Source organism: Triticum dicoccoides, chromosome 5B (assembly GCF_002162155.2).
Source record: "Triticum dicoccoides isolate Atlit2015 ecotype Zavitan chromosome 5B, WEW_v2.0, whole genome shotgun sequence".
In the NCBI taxonomy this organism is placed as follows: domain Eukaryota; kingdom Viridiplantae; phylum Streptophyta; class Magnoliopsida; order Poales; family Poaceae; genus Triticum; species Triticum dicoccoides.
The window spans coordinates 398,707,661-398,721,056 of NC_041389.1; positions in this window are offsets into that span (position 1 = coordinate 398,707,661).

Genomic DNA, 13,396 nt, shown 5'->3' on the forward strand with positions numbered 1-13,396 from the left:
TAGAAGTGGGGGAGAGGAAAACGAGAGGCAAATGGCAAATAATGTAATGCAAGAGATGAGAGTTTATGATGGGTACTTGGTAGGGTTGACGTAAATCTCCCCAGCAACGACGCCAGAAATTCTTCCTGCTACTTCTTGAGCATGTGTTGGTTTTTCCCTTGAAGAGGAAAGAGTGATGTTGCACCGTAGAGGTAAGTATTTCCCTTAGCTAAGAACCAAGGTTATCAATCCAGTATGAAAAACACGCAAGTCCCCAATAGATGTACCTGCACAAACAATCAAACACTTGCACCCAACACAATAAAGGGGTTGTCAATCCCTTCACGGTCACTTGCAAAGGTGAGATCTGATAAAGATAGATAGAACTAAACAAAAGATAAAATGTTTTTGGGTTTTTTGGTTTATAGATCTGAAAATAAAAGATTGCAAAATAGTAGATCGAAAACTAATATGATGGAAAATAGACTCGGGGGCCATAGGTTTCACTAGAGGCTTCTCTCTTCAAGGCAAATAATACGATGGGTGAACAAATTACTGTCGAGCAATTGATAGAAAAAAACAAAGTTATAATGATATCCAAGGCAATGATTATGCAATATAGGAATCACGTTTGTGTCAAGTAGACCGACTCCTCGCTACATCTACTACTATTACTCCACACATTGACTGCTATCCAACATGCATCTAGAGTATTAAGTTCATAAAAGAATGGAGTAACGCCTTAAGTAAGATGACAAGATGTAGAGGAATTAACTCAAGCAATATGATGAAACCCCCCATCTTTTTATCCTCGATGGCAACAATGCAATACGTGTCTCGCTACCACTACTTTGTCACTGGGTGAAATCACACAAGATTGAACCCAAAGCTAAGCACCTCTCCAATTGCAAGAAAAACCAATCTAGTTGGCCAAACCAAACCAATAATTTGAAGAGAAATACAAATATAGCAAATCATGCATAAAATAATTCGGAGAAGATTCAATTAATATTCATAGGTAAGCTGATCATAAATCCACAATTCATCGGATCTCGACAAACACACCACAAAAGAAGATTGCATCGGATAGATCTCCAAGAACATCGAGGAGAACATGGTATTGAGAATCAAAGAGAGAGAAGAAGCCATCTAGCTACTAGCTATGGACCCATAGGTGTGTGGTAAACTAATCACACTTCATCGGAAGGGCAATATAGTTGAGGTAGAAGCCCTCCGTAATCGAATCCCCCTCTGGCAGGATGCCGGAAAAGGCCCCAAGATGGGATCTCACGGGAACAGAAGGTTGCGGTGGTGGAAAAGTGGTTTCGTGGATGCCTTTGAAGGTTTTGGAATGTATGTGGATGTATAGGAGGAAGATGTAGGTCAGGGGGTCTTCGAGGAGGCCACAAGCCCTAGATGCGCGCCCTACCCCCTGGGCGTGCCCCCTGGCTTGTCGTCTACTCCAAGGGTCTCTGACTTGGACTCCAAGTCCTACCTGTGTCTTCTGGTCCAAGAAAAATCATCGCGAAAGTTTTATTCCGTTGGGACTCCATTTGGTATTCCTTTTCTACGAAACTCAAAAACAAGAAAAAACAGAAACTAGCACTAGGCTCTAGGTTAATAGGTTAGTCCCAAAAATAATATAAAATAGCATATTAATGCATATAAAACATCCAAAACAGATAATATAATAGCATGGAACAATAAAAAAATTATAGATATGTTGGTGCAGGGGAGAGACAACTGCATGGAGGAGGGGCTCCCTCCTCCAGGGGAGGCACACTAAGGGGTGGGCCATACCTGAACCCTAGCCGAACAAACCATGGCTTGGGCGCCAAGGGTAGGAGGGGCACCCCCTTCTTGGGCCTCTTAGGGCCATGTGGCCAACACCTATAGGCCTTGCCTATAGTGGTTGACCCAGGGCACCTCCTACACCTCTGGGAGGTTCCAAAAAATCCAAAGATTTTGGGACCCCTCCCACATTGTTTTGTGTTCATTCCAGAACTTTTCTAGTCTTCCGGTTAAATCCGGTTTTCCTCTGAAACAATTCTCATTTTTCATCTCGATTTTTTTCGAAACTAGAAGAGAGAGGAGCATCCAAGGGTGATTCAGTTAAGCAATATGAAATGGGAGAGGCCAAAGGAGGAATGGGTTAAGCTTAACATAGATGGTTGGTTTGTTGCTACTTGTGACCTGTGCTTGGTATTTCCTCGAAGAGGAGAGGATGATGCTATACATTAGAGATAAGTATTTCCCTCTGTTAAAAACCAAGGTTATCAACTAGTAGGAGAACCACACAAGACCTTGTGAACAACACCTACACACAAAAGAACAAATACTTGCACCCAACGCGATCAAGGGGGTTGTCAATCCCCTCGGCATTTAATTGCAAGGATCAAGTCTCTCTTTTTTAACACAAGCAAGGCGCCAACAAGCGCTAAATTTTCATTCAACTCATTGGCAATGTACAACATGTATTACATATCCCTAGATCTGGAAATTGAGAAAGGAGAGCAAAACCGGGCAAGAGCCATTGGTATGAGCAGAATTAGTACAATTGAAAACAGGTTCTACTCTTGAGTTGAGAACCTGATGAGCACAACTGTGAGCAATTCCATTAGTATTCCTAGAGATATGGTAAACAACAAAAGGGAATTGTGAAGTGTCATGAAAGAACTCGCTAATTGGTTGTCTGCATCTCCAAGTGATGATCGAGCTGTTGATATCTCCGTATGCAACCATCTTGGCTAAAGAAAGATTGTCTGTAAGGAAAGTAATCCGCTGAAGTTGAAGCCTAGAAGCAACCTTTGCAGCAAAATGAAGTGCATGAGCTTCAACAACGAGAGGCAAGGCAGTAGAGTCAGCAGAAGCTTGGATCATAATCAGTGAATCTGAATGGTCTCCAGGAATGTTAATGTGTACACCAATTCCAGTCGCCATCGAATCCCCCTGACCTGGTATGTTCTTTTTCTTCCATGAAGCGTCACAAAAAATATTGGTACCGACAATTTCTAGATCAGATTGAAGTGTACAACCTTGCTCAATATTTTCATGGCATTGAGGGAACATGGCAGAAGACACATTAAGAGGGGGAAGCAGGTTGGCTTCCTGGATTAAGGGATCAAGTCTCATAATGGTGGATAGATAAACAAAAACACAAAAATAAAATAATGATAAATAAATTGCAGCAAGGTATTTTTGGTTTTTAATATATGATAAAGATAGACCCGGAGGCCATAGTTTTCATTATGGGCTTCTCTCTCGGACAAAAAACATACGGTGGGTAAACAAATTACTCCTGGGCAATTGATAGAAAAGCACATAGTTATGACGATATCCAAGACAATGATCATGTATATAGGCATCACATCCGAGACAAGTAGACTGAATCCTGCCTGCATCTACTACTCTTACTCCACACATCGACCGCTATCCAGCATGCATCTAGAATATTAAGTTGTTGGCGGCCTGAACAACCATCCCGCATAACCAGTGCATGCAACACATGAATCACCAGCCACCACTAAGTTGATGAAGCGACCGAAGAAGGCGGGGTACTCCATGCTACCTCTTGAGCTTGCGTTGGTTTTTCCCTTGAAGAGGAAAGGGTGATGCAGCAAACTAGAGTAAGTATTTCCCTCAGTTTGAGAACCAAGCTATCAATCCAGTAGGATACAACACACAAGTCACCAAATACCTGCACAAACAATCAAACAAACTTGCACCCAATGCAATAAAGGGGTTGTCAATCCCTTCACGGTTACTTGCAAAAGTGAGATCTGATAGAGATAGATAAACAGTAAAGTAAATATTTTTGGTATCTTTGGTTTATAGATCAGAAAGTTAAAGATTGAAAAACAGTAGATCAGAAATTAGTATGATGGAAAGTAGACTTAATATGATGGAAAAGGGACCCAAAGGCCATAGGTTTCACTAGTGGCTTCTCTCAAGATAGCAAATAATATGGTGGGTGAACAAATTACTATCGATCAATTGATAGAAGAGCACATAATTATGATGGTATCTAAGGCAATGATCATGAACATAGGCATCATGCCCGTGTCAAGTAGAACGAAACGATTCTGCATCTACTACTATTACTCCACACATCGACCGCTATCCAACATGCATCTAGAGTATTAACTTCATAAAGAACAGAGTAACACATTAAGTAAGATGACATGATGTAGAGGAATTAACTCAAGCAATATGATGAAAACCCCATCTTTTTATCCTCAATGGAAACAATATTATACGTGCCTTGCTGCCCCTACTGTCACTGGGAAAGGACACCACAAGATTGAACCCAAAGCTAAGCACTTCACCCATTGCAAGAAAAACCAATCTAGTAGGCCAAACTAAACCGATAATCGAAGAGACTTGCAAAGATATCAAATCATGCACATAACAATTTAGAGAAGATTCAAATAATATTCATAGATAATCTGATCATAAATCCACAATTGATCGAATCTCGGCAAACACACCGCAAAAGAGTATTATATCGAATAGATCTCCAAGAACATCAAGGAGAACATGGTATTGAGAATCAAAGAGAGAGAAGGAGCCATCTAGCTACTAGCTATGGACCCATAGGTCTGTGGTAAGCTACTCACGCTTCATCGGAAGGGAAATGGTGTTGATGTAGAAGCCCTTCGTGATCGAATCCCCCTCCGGCAAGACACTGGAAAAGGTCCCTAGATGGGATCTCACGGGTACAGAAGGTTGTGGCGGTGGAAAAGTGTTTTCGTGGATCCCCCTGATGGTTTTGGGGTATAAGAGTATATATGGGCAAAAGAATTAGGTCAGGAGACCCACGAGGTGCCCACGAGGTAGGGGGCGCGCCCTACCCCCTGGGCGTGCCCTCCACCCTCGTGGCCGCCTTGTTTCTTCTTTGACTTCATCTCCAAGTCTCCTGGTTTGGTTCTGGTCCAAGAAAGATCATCGCGAAAGTTTTATTCCATTTGGACTCGGTTTGGTATTCCTTTTCTCCGAAACTCTAAAACAGGCAAAAAACAGAAACTGGAACTGGGCTCTAGGGATATAAAATAGCATATTAATGCATATAAAACATCCAAAACAAATAATATAATAGCAGGGAACAATAAAAAATTATAGATATGTTGGAGACGTATCAAGCATCCCCAAGCTTAATTCCTGCTCGTCCTCGAGTAGGTAAATGATAAAAATAGAATTTTTGATGTGGAATGCTACCTAACATATTTATCCATGTAATTATCTTCATTGTGGCATGAATGTTCAGATCCATAAGATTCAAAACAAAAGTTTAATATTGACATAAAAACAATATTGCCAAAGAAAGCTTATCCCTACAAAATCATATAATCTGGCTATGCTCCATCTTCATCACACAAAAAACTCAAATCATGCACAACCCTGGTTTCAGCCAAGCAATTGTTTCATACTTTAGTATTCTCAAACCTTTTAAACTTTCACGTAATACATGAGCATGAGCCATGGACATAGCACTATGGGTGGAATAGAATGGTGCTTGTGGAGAAAACAAAAAGAGGGAAATAGTCTCACATCAACTAGGCGTATCAACGGGCTATGGAGATGCCCATCAATAGTTATCAATGTGAGTGAGTAGGGATTGCCATGTAACGGATGCACTAGAGCTATAAGTGTATGAAAGCTCAAAAAAATTAAGTGGGTGTGCATCCAACTTTCTTGCTCATGAAGACCTAGGGTGATTTGAGGAAGCCCATCGTTGGAATATACAAGCCAAGTTCTATAATGAAAAATTCCCCCTAGTATATGAAAGTGATAAAATAGGAGACTCTCTATCATGAAGATCATGGTGCTACTTTGAAGCACAAGTGTTTAAAAGAGGATAGTAACATTGTCCCTTCTCTCTTTTTCTCTCTTTTTTTCTTTTTTTCTTTTTTTCTTTTGGCTTCTTTGGCCTCTCTTTTTATTTTGGCTTCTTTGTCCTCTTTTTTTTTCCTCACATGGGACAATGCTCAAATAATGATGATCATCACACTTTTATTTACTTACAACTTGATGCTTACAACAAAAATATGACTCTATGTGAATGCCTCCTGCGGTGTACCGGGATGTGCAATGAATCAAGAGTGACATGTATGAAAGAATTATGAAAGGTAGCTTTGCCACAAATATGATGTCAACTACATGATCATGCAAATTAATATGACAATGACAAAACATGTCATAACAAACGGAGTGGTGGAAAGTTGCATGGCAATATATCTCGGAATGACTATGGAAATGCCATAATAGGCAGGTATGATTGCTGTTTTGAGGAAGGTATACGGTGGGCCTATGGTACCGGCGAAAGTTGTGCGGTACAAGAGAGGCTAGCAATGGTGGAAGGGTGAGAGTGCGTATAACCCGTGGATACAACATTAGTCATAAAGAACTCACATACTTATTGCAAAAATCTATTAGTCGTCGAAACCAAGCACTATGCGCATGCTCCTATGGGAAGGGTTGGTAGGAGTTAACCAGCGCGTGATCCCGACCTCCACACAAAGGATGACAATCAAAAAATACTTTATGCTCCAACTTCGTTACATAACGGTTCACCACACATTCATGCTACGGGACTCACAAACCTCAACCCAAGTATTTCTCAAATTCACAATTACTCCACTAGCATAACTCTAATATCACCATTGTCATATCTCAAAACAATCATAAAGAATCAAACTTCTCATAGTATTCAATGCACTTTATATGAAAGTTTTTATTATATCCCCCTTGGATGTGTATCATATTAGGACTAAATTTATAACCAAAGAAAATTACCATGCTGTTCTAAAAGACTCTCAAAATAATATAAGTGAAGCATGAGAGTTCATCAATTTCTATAAAATAAAGCTACGTCGTGCTCTAAAAAGATATAAGTGAAGTACTAGAGCAATATTGCCTAGCTCAAAAGATATAAGTGAAGCACATAGAGTATTCTAATAAATCATTATTCATGCGCGTCTCTCCCAAAAGGTGTGTACAGCCAGGATGATTGTGGTAAACTAAAAAGCAAAGACTCAAATCATACAAGACGCTCCAAGCAAAACACATATCATGTGGTGAATAAAAATATAGCCTCAAGTAAAGTTACCGATAGACGAAGACAAAAGATGGGATGCCGTCCGGGGCATCCCAAGGCTTAGGCTTTTGGTTGTCCTTGAATATTGCCTTGGGGTAGCTTGGGCATCCCCAAGCTTAGGCTCTTGCCACTCCTTATTCCATAGTCCATCAAATCCTTACCCAAAACTTGAAAACTTCACAACACAAAACTCAACAGAAAATCTCATAAGCTCCGTTCGTATAAGAAAATAAATCACCACTTTAACGTACTGTTGCAAATTCATTATTAATTTATATTTATGTAATATCTACTGTATTCAAACTTTTCCATGGTTCATACCCCCTTATACTACCCATGGATTCATCAAAATAAGCAAACAACACAATGAAAACAGAATCTGTCAAAAAAGAACAGTGTGTAGCAATCTGTAACTCCAAAAATTTTGAAAAATTAGGACAACCTAAGCAATTTGTGCACCAATCCAGAGAAAAAGAATCAGATCAAAAGCTTGTTTTAATAAAAGTTTGGAAATTATTTACTAGGCGCAAAAGTTTCTGTTTTTCAGCAGGATCAACACAGCTATCACCGTAAGCTATCCTAAAGTTTTAACTTGGCACAAACACTAACTAAAACACAAAACCACATCTAACCATAGGATAGATGAATTATTTATTACTAAATAGGAACAAAAAGCAAGTAACAAAAATAAAATTGGGTTGCCTCCCAACAAGCTCTATTGTTTAACGCCCTTAGCTAGGCATAAATAATTTCAATGATGCTCACATAAAAGAGAAGAATTGAAGCACAAAGAGAGCATCATAAAACAAGTGACAAGCACATCTAAGTATAACATACTTCCTATGCATAGGCATTTTATAAACAAACAAATTATCAAGGCCAGCAAAAACTAGTATATGCAAGGAAGAAGAAAGAGACAAGAGCAATCTCAACATAAAGAGAGGTAATTTAGTATCATGAAAATTTCTATGACCATATTTTCCTCTATCATAATAATTACATGTAGGATCATAAGCAAATTCAACAATATATCTATCACAAAACATATTCTCAACACGGTCCACATGCATGCAAAGTTGACACTCTTCCAAAATAGTGGGATTAACATTAACTAAAGTCATGACCTCTCCAAACCCACTTTTATCAAAAATTTCATAAGATTGTACATTCAAAAAATGTGTTGGATCTAAAGCTGACACTCTTCCAAACCCACTTTCAATATTATTGCAAAAATTATTATCAACCTCACATTTATCATGGGGCTTAAATAAATTTTCAAGATAATAAGAAGAATCACCCCAATCATGATCATTGCAACAAGTAGTAGACATTGCAAAATTAGCATCCCCAAGCTTAGGGTTTTGCATATCATTAAAACAATTGACCTTAATAGAATTTATAATAACATCATTGCAATCATGCTTTCATTCAAAGATCTATCGTGAATCACTTCATAAAGCACTTCATCACAATTTTCAGATTCACGGATTACAAGCAAAACCTCATATAGATAATCTAGTGCACTCGACTCACTAGCAATAGGTTCATCATAATTGGATATCTTAAAAAGATTAGCAAGTGGACAAGGATCCATAAACTTTTACCAAGCAAAGATGCAGGCAAAAAGAAGGCACATGGTAATACAATAAAACAAAAGATCGAACGGAAGAAGGGCGAAGAAAAGGGAGAATCTTTTTGAAAATCATTTTAGAGGTGGGGAAGAGGAAAACGAGAGGCGAATGGCGAATAATGTAATGCAAGAGATAAGAGTTAATTATGGGTACTTGGTATGGCTTGACTTGGCGTAGATCTCCCCTGCAATGGCGCCAGAAATTCTTCCTGCTACCTCTTGAGCTTGCATTGGTTTTTCCCTTGAAGAGGAAAGGGTGATGTAGCAAAGTAGAGTAAGTATTTCCCTCAATTCGAGAACCAAGGTATCAATCTAGTAGGAGACAACGCACAAGTCACCGAATACTTGCACAAACAATCAAAAAAACTTACACCCAACGCGATAAAGGGGTTGTTAATCCCTTCACGGTTACTTGCAAAAGTGAGATCTGGTAGAGATAGATAAATAATAAAGTAAATATTTTTGGTATTTTTGGTTCATAGATCAGAAAGTAAAAGATTGCAAAATAGTATATCAGAAACTAGTATGATGGAAAGTAGACTTAATATGATGGAAAAGAGACTCGGGGCCCATAGTTTTCACTACTGGCTTCTCTCAAGATAGCAAATAATACGGTGGGTGAACAAATTACTGCCGAGGAATTGATAGAAGAGTGCATAATTATGACGATATCTAAGGCAATGATCATGAACATAGGCATCACGTCCATGTCGAGTAGACCAAAACGATTCTGCATCTACTACTATTACTCCACACATCGACCGCTATGTAGCATGCATCTAGAGTATTCATAAAGAACGGAATAATGCATTAAGTAAGATGACATGATGTAGAGGAATTAACTCAAGCAATATGATGAAAACTCCATCTTTTTATCCTCGATGGCAACAATACAATACGTGCCTTGCGTCCCCTACTGTTGAAGGAAATATGCCCTAGAGGCAATAATAAAGTTGTTATTTATATTTCCTTATATCCTGATAAATGTTTATTATTCATGCTAGAATTGTATTAAATGGAAACTTAGTACATGTGTGAATACATAGACAAAACAAAGTGTCCCTAGTATGCCTCTACTTGACTAGCTCGCTAATCAAAGATGGTTATGTCTCCTAACCATAGACATGTGTTGTCATTTGATGAATGGGATCACATCATTAATAATGTGATGGACAAGACCCACCCGTTAGCTTAGCACTATGATCGTTATAGTTTTATTCCTACTGCTTTCTTCGTGACTTATACATGTTCCTCAAACTATGAGATTATGCAACTCCCAAATACCGGAGGAACACCTTGTGTGCTATCAAACGTCACAACGTAACTGGGTGATTATAAATATGCTATACAGGTGTCTCCAAAGGTGTTTGTTGGGTTGGCATAGATCAAGATTAGGATTTGTCACTCTATGTATCGGAGAGGTATCTCTGGGCCCTCTCGGTAATGCTCATCACTATAAGCCTTGCAAGCAATGTGACTAATGAGTTAGTTGCGGGATGAAGCATTACGAAATGAGTAAAGGGACTTGCCGGTAACGAGATTGAACTAGGTAAGATGATACCGACGATCGAATCTCGGGCAAGTAACATACTGATGACAAAGGGAACAATGCATGTTGTTGTGAGGTTTGACCGATAAAGATCTTCGTAGAATATGTAGGAGCCAATATGAGCATCCAGGTTCCACTATTGGTTATTGATTGGAGATGTGTCTTGATCATGTATACATCGAAGTTGAGTTTCTACACCCAGGAGCAAATGCTCCTGGTGTGAACAGTGAAATAGAAAAATTCAAAAAAAAAGTCAAAAAATTCTGAATTTTTTTCTGGCATACTTATACAAATGTTTATTGTGCACGTAAAATTTCATCGCAAAATCACATTGGTGAAAGATGTGGTAAAAAAACAAAATCAATGCTCTGAAAATGTTACTACAAAAGCATTTTGGAGCTTTGATTTTGTTTTTTTCGGCACGACTTCCACGATTGTGATTTTGTGATGAATTTTTCCACGCACAAGAAACACTTGCGAAAGTATGTCATAAAAAAATTAGAATTTTTTGAATTTTTTTTCTATTTTTTTGATTTTACTGTTCACACCAGGAGCATTTGCTCCTGGGTGTAGAATGGTACTTGTCTTTATTCTAAAGGATGGAATTGCTAGATTGTCAGTAATATCAATTGAGGGAGGACGACCCACCGGGGGGAGGATGGAATGAGTCGGCAAGGGGATCAGCCATCTTCTTTCAGTAAAGGCCCACACATTATCCCCGTAGGGTCGGCACACTTAACGTTTGGTGAAAATTTGTATTATGAGTTATGTGATTTGATGACCGAAGTTTGTTCACAGTCTTGGATGAGATCACAGAGATGACTAGCAGTCTCTAAATGATTGAGAGGTAAAGATTCATATATTGGAAGGTTATATTCGGATGTCGGAATGGTTCCGAGTGATCTGGGTATTTTAACAGAGTACCGAGGGGTTACCGGAACCCCCTGGGGAAGTTAATGGGCCTTAGTGGGATTTAGTGGAGAGAGGGAAGAAGGGCCAAGATGTGGCGCGCGCCTCCCCCCTGCCCAAACCGAATTGGACAAGGGGTGGGGCGCGGCCCCATCCTTCCTTCTCCTTCTCCCCTCCTTCCTTTCCCTCCAGTGTAAGAAAGGAAAGGGGGGGGGGGCGAATCCTACTTGGACTAGGAGTCCAAGTAGGACTTCCCCCTTGGCATGCCCCTCCTGGCCGCCGGCCTCCCTCCCTCCCTCCTTTATATATGTGGCCAGGGGGCACCCCAAAGCACAACAGACAATATCTTAGCCGTGTGCGGTGCCCCCCTCCATAGTTTAACACCTCGGCCATATCGTCGTAGTGCTTAGGCGAAGCCTTGCGCCGGTAACATCATCAACACCGTGACCACACCGTCGTGTTGACGAAACTCCCCCTCATCCTCAACTAGATTAAGAGCACGAGGGACGTCATCGTACTGAATGTGTGCTGAACACGGAGGTTTTGTACATTCGGTACTTGCATCGGTTGGATCGTGAAGATGTTCGACTACATCAACCGCGTTACTAAACCTTCCGCTTTCGGTCTACGAGGGTACATGGACACACTCTCCCGTCTCGTTACTATGCATCTCCTAGATAGATCTTGCATGATCGTAGGATTTTTTTTTTGAATTACTATGTTTCCAACAATGGCATCCGAGCCAGGTCTATGCATAGATGATATGCATGAGTAGAACACAAAGAGTTGTGGGGGATAATAGTCATACTGCTTACCACAAAGGTCTTACTTTGATTCGGCGGTATTGTTGGATGAAGCGTCCCGGACCGACATTACATGACCCCCTTCATGAGGCTGGTTCTACCGGCGTGCTTTGCACACAGGTGGCTGGCGGGTGTCTGTTTCTCCAACTTTAGTTGAATCGAGTTTGACTACGGTCGGTCCTTGTTGAAGGTTAAAACAACACACTTGACGAAAAATCATTGTGGTTTTGATGCATAGGTAAAAACGGTTCTTGCTAGAAGCCCGTAGTAGCCAAGTAAAACTTGCAACAACAAAGTAGAGGACGTCTAACTTGTTTTTGCAGGGTTTGTTGTGATGTGATATGGCCAAGACATGATGAGATATAAATTGTTGTATGAGATGATCATGTTTTGTAACAGAGTTATCAGCAATTGGCAGTAGCCATATGGTTGTCACTTTGTTGTATGAAATGCAATCACCATGTAATTACTTTACTTTATCACTATGCGGTAGCGATAGTCGTAGAAGCAATAGTTGGCGAGATGACAACGATGTTACTATGGAGATCAAGGTGTCAAGCTGGTGATGATGGAGATCATGACGGTGCTTTGGAGATGGAGATCAAAGGCACAAGATGATGATGGCCATAACATGTCACATATTTTGATTGCATGTGATGTTTAACTTTTATGCATCTTATTTTGCTTAGTACGGCGATAGCATTATAAGATGACCCCTCACTAAATTTCAAAGTATAAGTGTGCTCCCTTTGTATGCATAGTTGCTACAGTTCATCGTGCCGAGACACCATGTGATGATCGGATGTGATAAGATCTACGTTCACATACAATGGGTGCAAGCCAGTTTTAAACGTGCAGAATACTCGGGTTAAACTTGACGAGCCTGGCATATGTAGATATGGCCTCGGAACACTGGAGACCAAAAGATCGAGCGTGAATCATATAGTAGATTTGTTCAACATAGAGATGTTCACCTTTCAAAACTACTCCATCTCACGTGATGATCGGACATGGTTTAGTTGATATGGATCACGTCATCATTTAGATGACTAGAGGGATGTCTATCTAAGTGGGAGTTCTTAAGTAATATGATTAATTGAACTTTAATTCATCATCAACTTAGTCCTAATAGTATATTGCAAATTATGTTGTAGATCAATAGCTCACGTTGTAGCTTCCCTATGTTTTTTATATGTTCCTAGAGAAAACTAAGTTGAAAGATTATAGTAGCAACGATGCGAACTGGGTTCGTGATCTGAGGTTTATCCTCATTGTTGCACAGAAGAATTATGTTCTTGATGCACCGCTAGGTGACAGACTGAAAGCACAAGTGCTCCCTGGGTGATTTTGGTAATTAATGTCAACATATCTCTTGTTGGACTAATACTTTTACCAAGTATGTTTCAGATAAGTTCAACAATGGAGTGGCATGG